Source organism: Pelodiscus sinensis, chromosome 5 (genome assembly GCF_052426305.1).
Source record: "Pelodiscus sinensis isolate ZL-2025 chromosome 5, ASM5242630v1, whole genome shotgun sequence".
In the NCBI taxonomy this organism is placed as follows: Eukaryota; Metazoa; Chordata; order Testudines; family Trionychidae; genus Pelodiscus; species Pelodiscus sinensis.
Genome location: NC_143056.1, coordinates 17,445,828 through 17,458,735, shown reverse-complemented (window position 1 = coordinate 17,458,735; position 12,908 = coordinate 17,445,828).

The window sequence follows — 12,908 nt, the reverse complement described above, 5'->3', positions numbered from 1 at the left end:
TTCCCATAGGCAGCAGTTCCCAGGAAATGGGACTGGGGGGGGAGCAGCACTTGGGGCAGGGTCAACATGCAGAACACCTGGGATGCCCCTATGGATAGGTGCCAAAGTGGGGACATGCCAACTGCTTCCAAGTGTTGTGCAGACCAGAGTAAGCCCTGGTGCCCGTGCTATAGTAGGAGCTTAAGGGTTGAATTAAAATGGCCGATGGGCCAGATGCAGCCTACAGGCCATAGTTTGCTCACTCTGCTTTAACTATATGGCTGTCTCTACACTGGGCCACTTATTCTGGAAAAGCAGCCACTTTTCCGGAATAACTTGCCAGCTGTCTACACTGGCCGCTTGCTTTTCTGGAAAAGCAATGACGATCTACTGTAAAATTGTCAGTGTTTTTCCGGAAAAACTATGCTGCTCCCATTCGGGCAAAAGTCCTCTTACGGAAAAACTGTTCCGGAAAAGGCCCAGTGTAGACAGCACAGTAGTCTTGTCTGCAAAAAAGCCCCGATCGCGAAAATGACGATTGGGGCTTTTTTCCAGAAAAGTGCGTCTACATTGGCCACGGACGCTTTTCCGGAAAAAGTGCTTTTCCGGAAAAGCATCCTGCCAATGTAGATGCGCTTTTTCCGGAAATACTTATAACGGAAAACTGTTCCATTTTAAGCATTTCCGGAAAAGGGTGCCAGTGTAGACGTAGCCTATAAGTATAATTAAAGTGGTAGAACCCTACTTAGTGGAGACCAGTGTTCTCTATAAGCCGCGTACTTGTGTGGCTGTTCAGGAGAGATTGAAATGCTGCCCAGCTGAGCAGCAAAGCGTCCACAGCTACCTGTTTTATTGCTGCTGGTGGTGTACATCCACACATGCTTCAGTGCACATAAAAATATTCCACACACAAATAGAAAAATCTGCCCATGGATGGAAAAAATTAGAGGGAATATTGGCGGGGACACAATTATATCAGTAATAAAGGTGTTTATACCAGTATAATTTATTCACATACAGGAAAGGGGAATAAACTATACTGTAATAAGGCAATGTATAACTGTATCTACATGATGGGTTGTTCCAGTAGTACTACTGCATTAAAAAAAAATCACACTAAAATAGTTAGAAAAGTTGTAATTTTTTTTATTTAAATCACATTTTTGATTTTCTAAAAATTACAATGAAATCTCATCCCAAACATGCTACGCCTGCACTTAAAGGCTCATCAAAATAAATGTATTAATGATTACCTCTTGCGTCTAGAAAGTTCTGGGCTTTCAATTCCTGTTTCTTAGCAGAGGAAAAAGTAACATATGCAAAGAAAGATACAAACTGAACAGAGTTGTTTTTTGTTCTGTGCTTATGTGGTGATGGACCTGGGCTGAGCAGAGAAGAGAGTTAGTTAAGATGTTGTCTTAAAGACAGACAATATATAGGAAAGGATGGTGGCACCACAGAAAAGAACAGTGGAGTGGCCTGGGAAAAAAAAGGGAAGACATTATTCAGCACACATACAGCTTCCTATATGCCCCTAAATTTTTGCCACAGAAAAACTGTCATGGCTTCTGGGCATAAGAGACCCTCTACCTAGGATTATTTTGAAGAAATTGGCTCCCTGCAGAAGGGCTGAAGATAGGACCACGGCCGCATGGCAGCTGCCTGGCTGCTCTTGGGGCAGGGCCATGTGGTGGGCGGCTGCCACTTGTGTCAGGGCTGGAGCACTACTATGGCCCCGGCCCCAGCAGCTGCCACACAGCTCGCCCTGATTGCAGCTTCAGCCCTGGGGAAGGCTGAAGGTGGGGCCAGGGCCACAGGATGGCTGCTCAGCTGCTCGCAGGGTGGGACCTCATGGCAGGTAGTTACCCCATGTGTCTGGGCTGGAGTCAGTATCCCAGCTGCGAAGCCACCACGCAGCCTTGGTCCCCCGTTCTCCCACCAACCCCACCACCAGCAGAAGCTTACTTTCACGTCAAAGGGAGGTGAGTGTTGCTGCTTAGCTCTGCTGAGGTGGGTGGGATTAAAATTCTGTGTGCGCGCACCATAGAGGGAACTTAGATGGTCACTCATGTTCCTCGCAACAGCAGCCCTCCCGTTGCATGTTATGGAAAATTGTCCTTTTCATGGGGCTTCCAATTGTCTTGGCACCACCAAACCCTGACCTTTCTCCAAGTTAGGATAAGAAGAAGCTGCATACCAAATTTGGTGGCCCTGTCTCTTACCATTTAGGAGGAATAGTGATAGAAATTTTTTTAATTGTATCCTTTGGTATATATGGTTGTGACTATTTTCTTCCACTATTTGATCTGAGGAAGTGGGTCTGGCCCACGAAAGCTCATCATCTAATAAACCATCTTGTTAGTCTTTAAAGTGCTACATTGTCCTGCATTTTGCTTCAGCATTTAGGAGGAGTTCTTGAACAAATGGACTTGCAGACAGACATAAGAATGGCCATACTGGGTCAGATCAACGGTCCATCTAGCCCAGTATCCTGTCTGACGACAGTGGCCAAGACCACATGCCCCAGAGGGAGGGAACACAACAGGTAATCCTCACGTGATCTCTCCCCTATCACCCATTTCCAGACAAAGGCCAGGGACACCATTTCTACCCATCCTGGCTAATAGTCATTGATGGACCTAACCTGCATGAATCTATCTAGCTCTTTTTTGAACCCTGTTAAAGTCCTAGCCTTCATCACATCCTCTGGCAAGGAGTTCCACAGGTTGTGCGTGCACTGAGTGAAGAAAAACTTCCTTTTGTTTGATTTAAACCCGCTGCCCATTAATTTCATTTGGTGACCTCTAATTCTTATATTGTGGGAATAAGCAAATAACTTTTCCTTATTCACTTTTTCCACACCCGTCATGAATTTATAAACCTCTATCATACCTCCCCCCCCCCCCTTGGTCTCCTCTTTTCTAAGCTGAAAAGTCCAAGTCTTTTTAATTTCTCTTCCTAAAGGGACCTGTTCCAAACCCCTAATCATTTTTTGGCCCTTTTCTGAACCTTTTCAAATGCCAATATATGTTTTTTGAGATGAGGCAACCACATCTGTATGCAGTATTCAAGATGTGGGTGTACCATGGTTTTATATAGAGGCAATAAGATATTTTCTGTCTTATTCTCTATAGACACACAGGTGTACTCTAATATAAATATTAGATCTAGATAAGATAATACATCCCCCATTATTTGGGACATCATAGCCACTGATCACAATGGTGATGATGTAAGTCTATTCCCTATTTTTAGAAAACTCAGCTTTTCCAAGGGAACCCCATTCTATACTTGTTTTCTCAAAAAACAGAAGTGCCAGTAGCACAGTCCTAGCTTTTTTGGCAACTTGATTTAAATCCTTTTTTTTTTTTTGGTGACTTAAATCAGCTCAGCCTGATCCTAACGCTTTGTTCTCCCATAGAAGCAAGGCCTAAGAAACCTCATCTGAGCTGAAGAACAATACCCTTTGTCTAACCAGTCAAGGCAACTGATAAAGGAGGCAGAAGCTGAAATATCAGTGTGACTGGGGCCTCATCCAAATAGGACAAAAACCAACTTTCACATTAAAGAAGACATGCAGTTACTGCCCAAGGCCAAATGCAACAGCCTTAGATAAACTATCCTCTACCTCAGTCAGTCTTTTCTTTTACTTTCTGCCTTACTTGCCCTTGCTTTTGCAGAACATCTGCACAAGGCATCTCTGCTGATGCCTCACTTGTAGCTTTTACAGCACCAGGTTCCCATATGTTTTGGAATAGCTAAGCATCATTTACACAAGATCCAGTGCCTCTCCAGTTCACAACCCAAGACTTCAGCCTTTCAAAAATGTGCCTTCCAATACAGCAGGCCCGTGGGGTATCAAGCCTATTGCAGACTGCACTGTCACTTGCTTGGCAGGATTCCTCCATCTTGCTTTTGGCTTCACAAACAGACCCCTCCACCACTGCCCAGCCCCTGTCAAGTCTGTAGTTAAATTCCAATCTGTCAGGATTTGTATGGTTGGGTTGTGGCTTTAAAATCTGCAGGGGGACAGGCCCACTGACAGGGAAGGGGGCAATTTTTTGGTGACTTAAATCAGCTCAGCCTGATCCTAACGCTTTGTTCTCCCATAGAAGCGAGGCCTAAGAAACCTCATCTGAGCTGAAGAACAATACCCTTTGTCTAATCAGTCAAGGCAACTATGATTCTATGAATTGTCCCAGGACTGAGTGATTCTGCTTTAGAACTGGTCTTCACTAGAAAATTATCAGAAAAATCTGAAACTTCATAGGGGGAGCCGAGTTAGCCTGTAACAGGAAAAACTTAAAAAAACAACCAATATTGTAGTAGTACCTTTAAAGACTAACAAAACATCAAGACTACGTCTACATTGGCATGATCTTGCGCAAAAACTCTTTTGCAGAAGAGTTCTTGTGCAAAAACTCTTCCAGAATAGAGCGTCTACACTGACATGTGCTTTTGCGCAAGAGCATCCATGCCAGTGTAGACTCTCTCTTGCACAAGAAAGCTCTGATGGCCCTAGGGCTTTCTTGTGCAAGAAATTCATGTTGCCTGTCTACACTGGCCTCTTACGCAAGAACAGTTGCGCAAGAGGGCTTATTCCTGAGCGGGAGCATCAGAGTTCTTTCGCAAGAAGCACTGATTTCACACATTAGAACGTCAGTGTTCTTGCACAAGAACTCGTGGCCAGTGTAGACAGGCAGCAAGTTTTTGTGCAAAAGCGGCTGCTTTTGCGCAAGATCACACCACTGTAGACACAGCCATAGATGGTATCATGAGTTTTTGTGGGTGCAACCCACTTCTTCAGATGACTGGAGTATTAGAAATCCAGATCCAAGACTAAATAAAGGAAAAGGGGGGGGGGGACTACTTGATGGTTCTTGTAACTACTTGAACCATTTACTCACTATCTGTCTCTCTTTCCCCCACCCCCCACTTTTCCCTTATTTATTCTTGCATCTGGACTTCTAATACTCCAGTCATCTGAAGAAGTGAGTTGTGCCCACAAAACCTCATACATGTTTTGTTAGTCTTTAAGGTGCTACTAGAAAAATCTGAATGACAGTTAAGCTGACCTAGCCCCTGGTGTAGGCAGTGTTAGGCTGACAAGACAATTGTCATGTAGACCCCGTTATTGCTTTTAGAAAAGGTGAAGAACCGACACTAGTGGGAGAACCCCTCCTGCCGGTGAAGGCAGAATCTTCTTCACTGGAGTGCTACGCTGAGACTGCTGCTTCATTTTAAATGTAGAGAAACCCTTTGAGGGAAGCCTGCACCTTAGCTAACAGGAGGCATCCTGTTGATATCCAGGGGGACTGATTTCTGCTTTCTAATCCTCTGGGGCACTCTGAACACCCCAAACTTTGCTGAGTGCAAGATCCAAAAAATACTAGCACTTGAGAGAGGACTTTAGACCTAGATAGGTAGGAGCCAGCTGGAAGAAAAAGGTTGGCTTTTTTCAATGAAGTGTTTAAAGTTAGAGGTTATTTTCAGTTTAGAGTTTCCAAAATCTTGTCCCCCCCCAAAAAAAAGATTTCATTTAGGCAACATAAATTGTAAGTGTATACAAGCATACCCCAAAATCCAAACGCTACTTAGGTAAGAAACTGGGATGCCGCATGCAGTTGTCTGAACCCAAGAGTTGTCAAGAGGTTGGGGGAAGGGGAGAGCCTCAGATATATTTCCTGTAAATACTTGCTGCTCATTTCCTTTTGTCTTTTGCTTGTGGCTCCCATTCCTTGCCATTGACTCATTTGTTCTAGCCGAATCAGTGACAGAGCAGTGATCTGCCACTCAACATTACCTTAAGATAATGTTGTTAGTACCCATTCTGTGAAGAAGAGGGGAAGATAAGAAACTGAATTTCACAAGTATAGCTGTAGAAGGTGGATTTCAGGAGGTGCAGCATATTCTTAATGCCATTTACAGACTTCTCATTTTGATCATGACTTTACATGGCTGCATTATAATGGAGAAACATTAAAACAAAGTTTTGAACTGAAAAAGGAAAAAAAACACATTTCATTCCAAAAAAAATGTCAAAATAGGACATTTCAACATTGTTGAAATCTCTTTCCCCCACCTTCACCCTCTTCCCCACCAAAACAAGATTTTGGTAAGATGCAACTTTACAAAAGTGTTGAGATTTAGCCAGAACTGCATTTTGATGGAAAACTGTTCCACCATATGAAGAAACTCGCACAGATACAGACAGATATGTTCCACCCAAGTTTTTCTGACCTGCTCTAATCATTATAATGTATATAAAAAACCCCCAAGAAGTCAAAATGATTTGTTTAAACGTTTGTCCCAAAGTATCAAAATACACATTCCTGCTAAATTTGGCCATTCCTCTGATTTGGCCAAAACTGCCCTGTTGAACAGAAAACTTTAGAAAAACGAGCTGTAATTGCCCTATTCTATGGCTTGTACCATCCAGGAGATCTGACAAGACTAGACTGAGGCTTATAATGGTCCCTTCTGACTTTAATGTCTATGAATAAAAGATATGTAATTTTATTTCAATAAGGTATTACGTGATATCTACCTGCTACTCAATGTGTTTAATAAAAGCCTAAGGAAGAACACATCAGACATGCATATAATCCTTCGTTTAGACAAGGTAGGTAATATCTTTTATCTGATTAACTTCTGTTGATGAGAGAGGCTTTCTGAGCCACACAGATCTCTTCTTCAGGCTTGGGAAAAGGAAGTCCCACATCACAGCAAAATGCAGTGTGGGACATACTGTTTTCCATAAGTTGTTAGCACATATTGTAAGAGACCTTCAAGGAATAGTAGCCCATTAACACTTCTGCAGACACAGGACAAAAACAGGAGTTGGTGGGCTACAGACTGTTATAAAAGTCATAAGCTTAGATTGCCGTCATAGCATGTTTCAAACAGAATATATTTTTTCCAAGCTCCTTTTTTGTAAGCATTACTAATATTGTGAGTTTCCAAGACAATTACCCCTTAATCAGAGCCACAGTGACTTTGAAGGCAGATTACCCAGTATGTACATAGAAGGCTCTTGCATGCTACAGAACTTGGCTCTTCACCAGTTTCTGGAAGACCGCTGTAGAGTGGGGAGATGTGGCCAGTATGTTGGCAGACTCAACCCTAACTCCTACATACCGATCACAGGCTATTCCTGCTAGAGGCTGCTTTGCTCACGGGAGGGAGTTTCTTTTATTTTTAACCTCGGGTCCTTTCCAAAGTTCCCCATAGGAAAAGCTTGCACAGGCTGTGTGCAGTAGTGTGTATATTTGTAAATTTCATCCCTCAGGATGAAAGTTTGCTCAACTGTTTCCAATTTGAGGGAATGTTTTATTTGTGGATTACTAGGGAGCATTGCCCCCTGCTCACTATGCTTTCCAACCCCCATTTCTGGGGGGAGGCAGGCCCAGATCTCTCCCTGGCCACTGAGGAGGGGATGGCTGGGGCTGTGCCAGCCCCGGCCTTTCATGCTCCCTCCACCCCGGCCGCCAAGGAGGGGAGGGCCAGCAGTCACACCAGCCCCAGCCTCTCAGCTCCCCTCCTACAGCCTCTTGCCCCCACATACCCCCTGGTTGCAGCCTCGATCTCTGGGCTCCCCTTCAGCTGTCGGAGGTGGACCAAGGGAGCCAGGGGGCAGCAGGAGTGGCGGCAGCAGCTCCTCCCTGCATTTCGGAGCCCCAGAATCTCTGGGACCCAGGAGGGAACTGCTGCCTCCACCTGGCCCATGCTTGGGCTGCTGCCTGCCTGGTGCTTCACCTCGAGCACCCTGCCCCTGCAAGTTTACAGCACCTGCACCAGCTTCCTGCAGGTGAGGGGGGAAGGCAGGAAACCTTGAGGCTCCGCATCAGATTCAGCTTGTGAGGAAGCGTGCACGCTGGTGGGGAGAGGGGAAAATGGGGAGGGGAAGAGCTGGGGGTCCAGAGCTCCATGACCCACAGCCCACCCCCCTCCTTCCAGCCTTACCCCCACCTCCATCATTCCTACACCCACCATCCTCCCTAACCCCTCTCCCTCCTGCCCATCCTCTTCCTTCCATCCCTACACCCACCCAGCCTTCCTAACCCTTCCCCTCTCCGCCCACATTATCCCCACCTAGTTCCTCCATTCCTACACCTTCACCCTTCCCAAACCCCTCCCCCTGCATTTCCTCCACCTCCATTCCTATATCCCTCTTCCCCCACCAACCCCTTACTGCATTGCCCATCCTCATACACCCTATCCCCCTTCCTCCCTACCTACACACACCTTGCCCCCTCCCACGAACAGGCAACCAAACCAGCAAAGAAATGGGCACCAGCGGGTTGGCAGTTGCTCCAAACGCTACTGGGCCTCCCCTTTGTGACACCTCAGGGTGCGTGCGTGGAATTAGCCTCCTAACTCCAGCCACGCAAAATCCATTTGGGGATGGGGCAGTGAGTGGGGGAGGGAGTTAACCTCCGGCCCATGTGGCGTGGAGGCAGCCTGGGGGAGGGGGAAGGGCACAAGGCTGGGATGCAGCAGAGAGGGGTTAATTCCCAGCCCATGTGGCGTGGACCCGGTAGGAGGTCATGGGGGCCATTACCTCCCACTGTGTCTGGCAGTGACGTTTCCATTCAGGTGATGCGAGCAAGTCTGGCAAGCCTTGTGCATTGTGGAACTGGGCAAGGATTCTCATTCACAGGAGGAGGCAGAGGGCCAACCCATCCCTCCTTCACGACCTGCGACTCACAGTTGAGGGCACGCGAGGCAAGGGGGATACACAGGTATCACTGCTGGCTTCCAGCTCTTCCAGGCTGCGGTGTGTCTCTGCCCAGGGCCCAACCCTGCAGTGCTGCCCTGCCTCACTGAGAAGGACGCAGAGGCCTCGCCTCCCTCTGTTCTCAAGTGGCTCCGGGCTGTGACCCGAGGGGCCCAGGACCGAGCAGGCAGACGTAGGTTTGCCAGGTGTCCGGTTTTGAACCAGACAGTCCAGTATTTGAGCTTTCTGTTTGGGAAACAAATTGAAAAAATAGAAATGAGAAAATAGAAATGTCCGGTATTTTCTAAAGATGTAATGTAGAGTGTGATGTAATGTCAAGTGTGTCCGGTAATTTTGTTGAAACCACCTGGCAACCCTAGCAGAGGGAAGCTGCAAAGTGGATGCCACATGCAGAGTCAGGCTGCCCAGCTTCCTGGCCACCTGCCCCAGCCCAGCCCCACCACTGCCCACTCTAAAGCAGCCCAAGATGCCACAGGATGGACAGCGCCCCTCCACCCTCACAGCCCCACTTGCCAGGGCAGATTGGAGCACGGGGGAGACCGCATGGCTTACACTCCCACAAAGCATGGGGAAGGGGGGAGGGCCATGTGACTGAGGATGGAGGGAGGGGCTGCGAGACACAGAGTGATGCATGAGGTCATTCTGTCATCCCCCAGGAAAAACTTTTTAAAAGTATAGTAAGACATTGCCAGATGAGACCACTGGAATCATCTAATTTGGCCTCTTGTATAACACAAGCCATAGAATTTGCTGTCCCCTCCCCAAAATCCTAGAGCAGATCTTTTAGAAAAACCATCCAATCTTGATTTTAAAATGGAGAATTCACCCACTGTGACCCTTTGCAAATAGTCACTCATTACATTCACTATTAAAATTTACATCAGATTTCCACATTGAATGTGTCAAGCTTCACCTTCAAACTATTAAGATTGTTACACATCATTGTCTCCTAATTTGAAAAACCCATTATTAAACAAATAGTTATTCCCCACCTAAGTCCTAGGGAGTAAAATTCCATTTGGTTGGTTAATCAGTTAAACATCCTGTTTAACCAGTAAACAGATTAAAGGGGGTGCAGGTGGGCTGGAATGCTCCCTACCTCAGGCAGGGGCTGCACTAGCCCAGCCAGAAGAGTCCCTGACAGCCCAGCCCTGTTTACTGAAGGCCCAAACAAGTCCCAGGGCCGCTCTGGAACCGGAACAGCCTCTATCTGCGGTAAGCCCCGCCCCGCGTGGCACTGCAGGAGCCTCCCACCTTGTTAACAGTTAAACAGAACCAGTGAACATTAGTTAAGGATGATGCTTACCAGCTGATCTTTCACCTCCCTAATACATACTTCTAAAACTGTAATCAAGTCACTGCAATGAAAATATTATTGTCCCTGAAAGCAAAACCAACATAAAATTAAAGCTCAGCTTTACACATCCGGATCTGCAAAATCTCAGTGAACGCAAAAAGCCACATACAAGTGATGTAATGTACCACTACAATCTTTGCTTACATATGTTGTCATCTAAAAAAACCCCAAATGGCATTTGACTATTTTCCCAAGTTTTTGTAAGATTACTGCGGTAACTGAGCTGCTCTTTTTAAGCGCAGAGTGAACACTACATGCTCCCTGGACTTTCACTGCATCAGTTACTAGAGCCCACACAACTGATAGTGAGCTGGATTCAACAAGTTTTTTACTAACCCCTGATATCCTATCCCTGTGTACTAATCACAGAGGGTCCAATTTGGCCAGCACTGCAGAATTCATTGTTGGTAATTCATAAGAACTCAGCTTGATCCAACCCAATGGTGGGCAACCTGCGACCCGCATGCAGCACATTGAGATTCTATCCGTGACCAGTGCACCACTCATGCACTGGGGCCCCACACTTTCTACTCCTCCCAAAGCAGTTTCAGAGCACTAGGAATTCACTGATTTATGCTCCAACCTCACTCCTCTCCATCCCTTTCAGAGCTTGCACTCTATGCATCAGCTGTTCAAACTCTGGGAAGGAGGAGCAGGGACGGACCACAAATCAGCAGATTCATGGTCCTCTGAAAGTGCTGGGAGGTAGGAGTAGGAGTAAGTTCAGAGCTCCAGGGTCCTAGCACATGAGAGGCATTAGGGAAGGGGGGGGCAGAGGGGGAGAGAAGAGATAGGGTGCACAGACCATAGGTGAAACCCTTGTGGGCTGCATGTTGCCTGTCACTGGATTTCAATCATACAGCCTGCCGAAACGATGGAAGGCCACTCATGTGGCCCACTCACTAATCTCGGCTGCCCATGGCTAATCTACTCCCCCCTGAAATCAGTGTAAGCTATCCATTAACTTCAGTGAGGGACCAGGCTCTTCAAGTCCAGGATATGTGTGTGACTGTGGCAGTTAAGACATTTTTACCTGTAATTAGTGCATTTATTTTGGGTGAGAACATGGACACCAATGTTTAATCTCACAGTGTCATTTAATTTAGTCATTTCTCAAAGTCCAACTGCACTTTTTAAGCATAGGGGAGTTTTAGAAATCTGTTTACTAAACTAAACAGCATGTGTAAAGGCAGCTATTTCTTTTGTGCTACAAACACAAGATTAAATGTCTGGGCCTCCTGTGAAAAATTCCATACGTTTTTTATCCTGATATTAAAATGTTCTGTATCAACAAGACAACTTACATAATTGACATTTCTAAGGTACTCCCAACATCTCCAAATCACAGGTAAGATGTTTCTTTGAAGATGTTATTTTTAAACTAGTAAGTTCATTCAAGGATATATTCCCCACCAATGGGCTCTATTCTCCCACTGGATGACAGCTGTCTTGCACCACTGGTGAATTCAGAGCAATAATAGGCTTCATACACAGATGGGAGCCTCAGCTCTCAATTGTACTGTTTTCTTGGGCTGTGTCTAGACTACATCCGTCTTCCGACAGAGTGATGTAAATGGGGCACTTCGCCGTGCCACTGAAGCAGGGATTTAAATATCCTGCACTTTATTTGCATAATTGTATCATGGCACTCTTTTGAACAAGCACCATGTCAAAAGTAAAACTGCAGTCTAGATGCGGTTCTTTTGAAAATGGCAGGCTTTTTCAAAAGATCCTGTACGTGAGTACTGGATCTTTCAAAAAAAGCCTGCCATTTTCAAAAGAACCGCATCTAGATTGCGTTTTTACTTTCGAAATGGTGCTTGTTCAAAAGAATGCCATGATACAATTATGCAAATGAAGCATGGGATATTAAAATCCCTGCTTCATTTTCACTTTCAAAGTGCCTCATTTATATCCCTCTGTCGGCAGAGGGATGTAGTCTAAACTTAGCCTTGGTGACAGTATATCTGAACTTGTGTCCTGCAAACTAAGTTGAAAGCTGCTGTACATTTGTGTAGATGGGGTAAACTATGTTTAATAAGTTGTAAGAAAATGATGTTTGACTATCAAAAGCAGAGACAACTCTTCCCAGCACATTGTCTTATGAAGTTGCCATGCCTAACAACCAGTGTTCTATAGAAATGTGGCTTAGAGAGATGGGGTCTGGGTGTGAAGAGGTAAGTAAACTTGCATATTATCTATAGTTCCCAAAAGGCAAGCAGAGAGAAATATTTATTTTGCATCTTCATTACTTCAGTGAAGAAAATATTAGCAAGGTAAATACATGTATTACACTCATACTGGAAACTCCAAGAAATTAAGGCTAAATTGAAAATGTATTGCATTTGTCCTAAACTAAATAGAAGTCCCTAGCTTGTTTCAGATTTTTTTTAATACTGAATTAAAACTAATTTGTGGATAATTAAAATTAAAAACTGTGTGTAAAAGTATATCATCCAAGCTGCATTACCTACAGTTTATGGTTCTGGCAGTGGGCTATTAAGCAGCCAGTTAATAATTACAGCTTAGTGGCAAGACCTCTATGTCCAAAGAGACGTGTCATTCAGGCTGTGTCTAACCTGGGCCACTTATTCCGGAAAAGCAGCCGCTCTTCCGGAATAAGCTGCGAGCTGTCTACACTGGCCCCTTGAATTTCCGGAAAAGCAGTGACGATTTACTGTAAGAAATCGGCTGCTTTTCCGGAAAAACTATGCTGCTCCCGCTCGGGCAAAAGTCCTTTTTCTGGAAAACTGTTCCGGAAAAGGGCCAGTGTAGAGAGCACAGTAGTCTTTTCCGGAAAAAAGCCCCGATCGCGTAAATGACGATCGGGGCTTT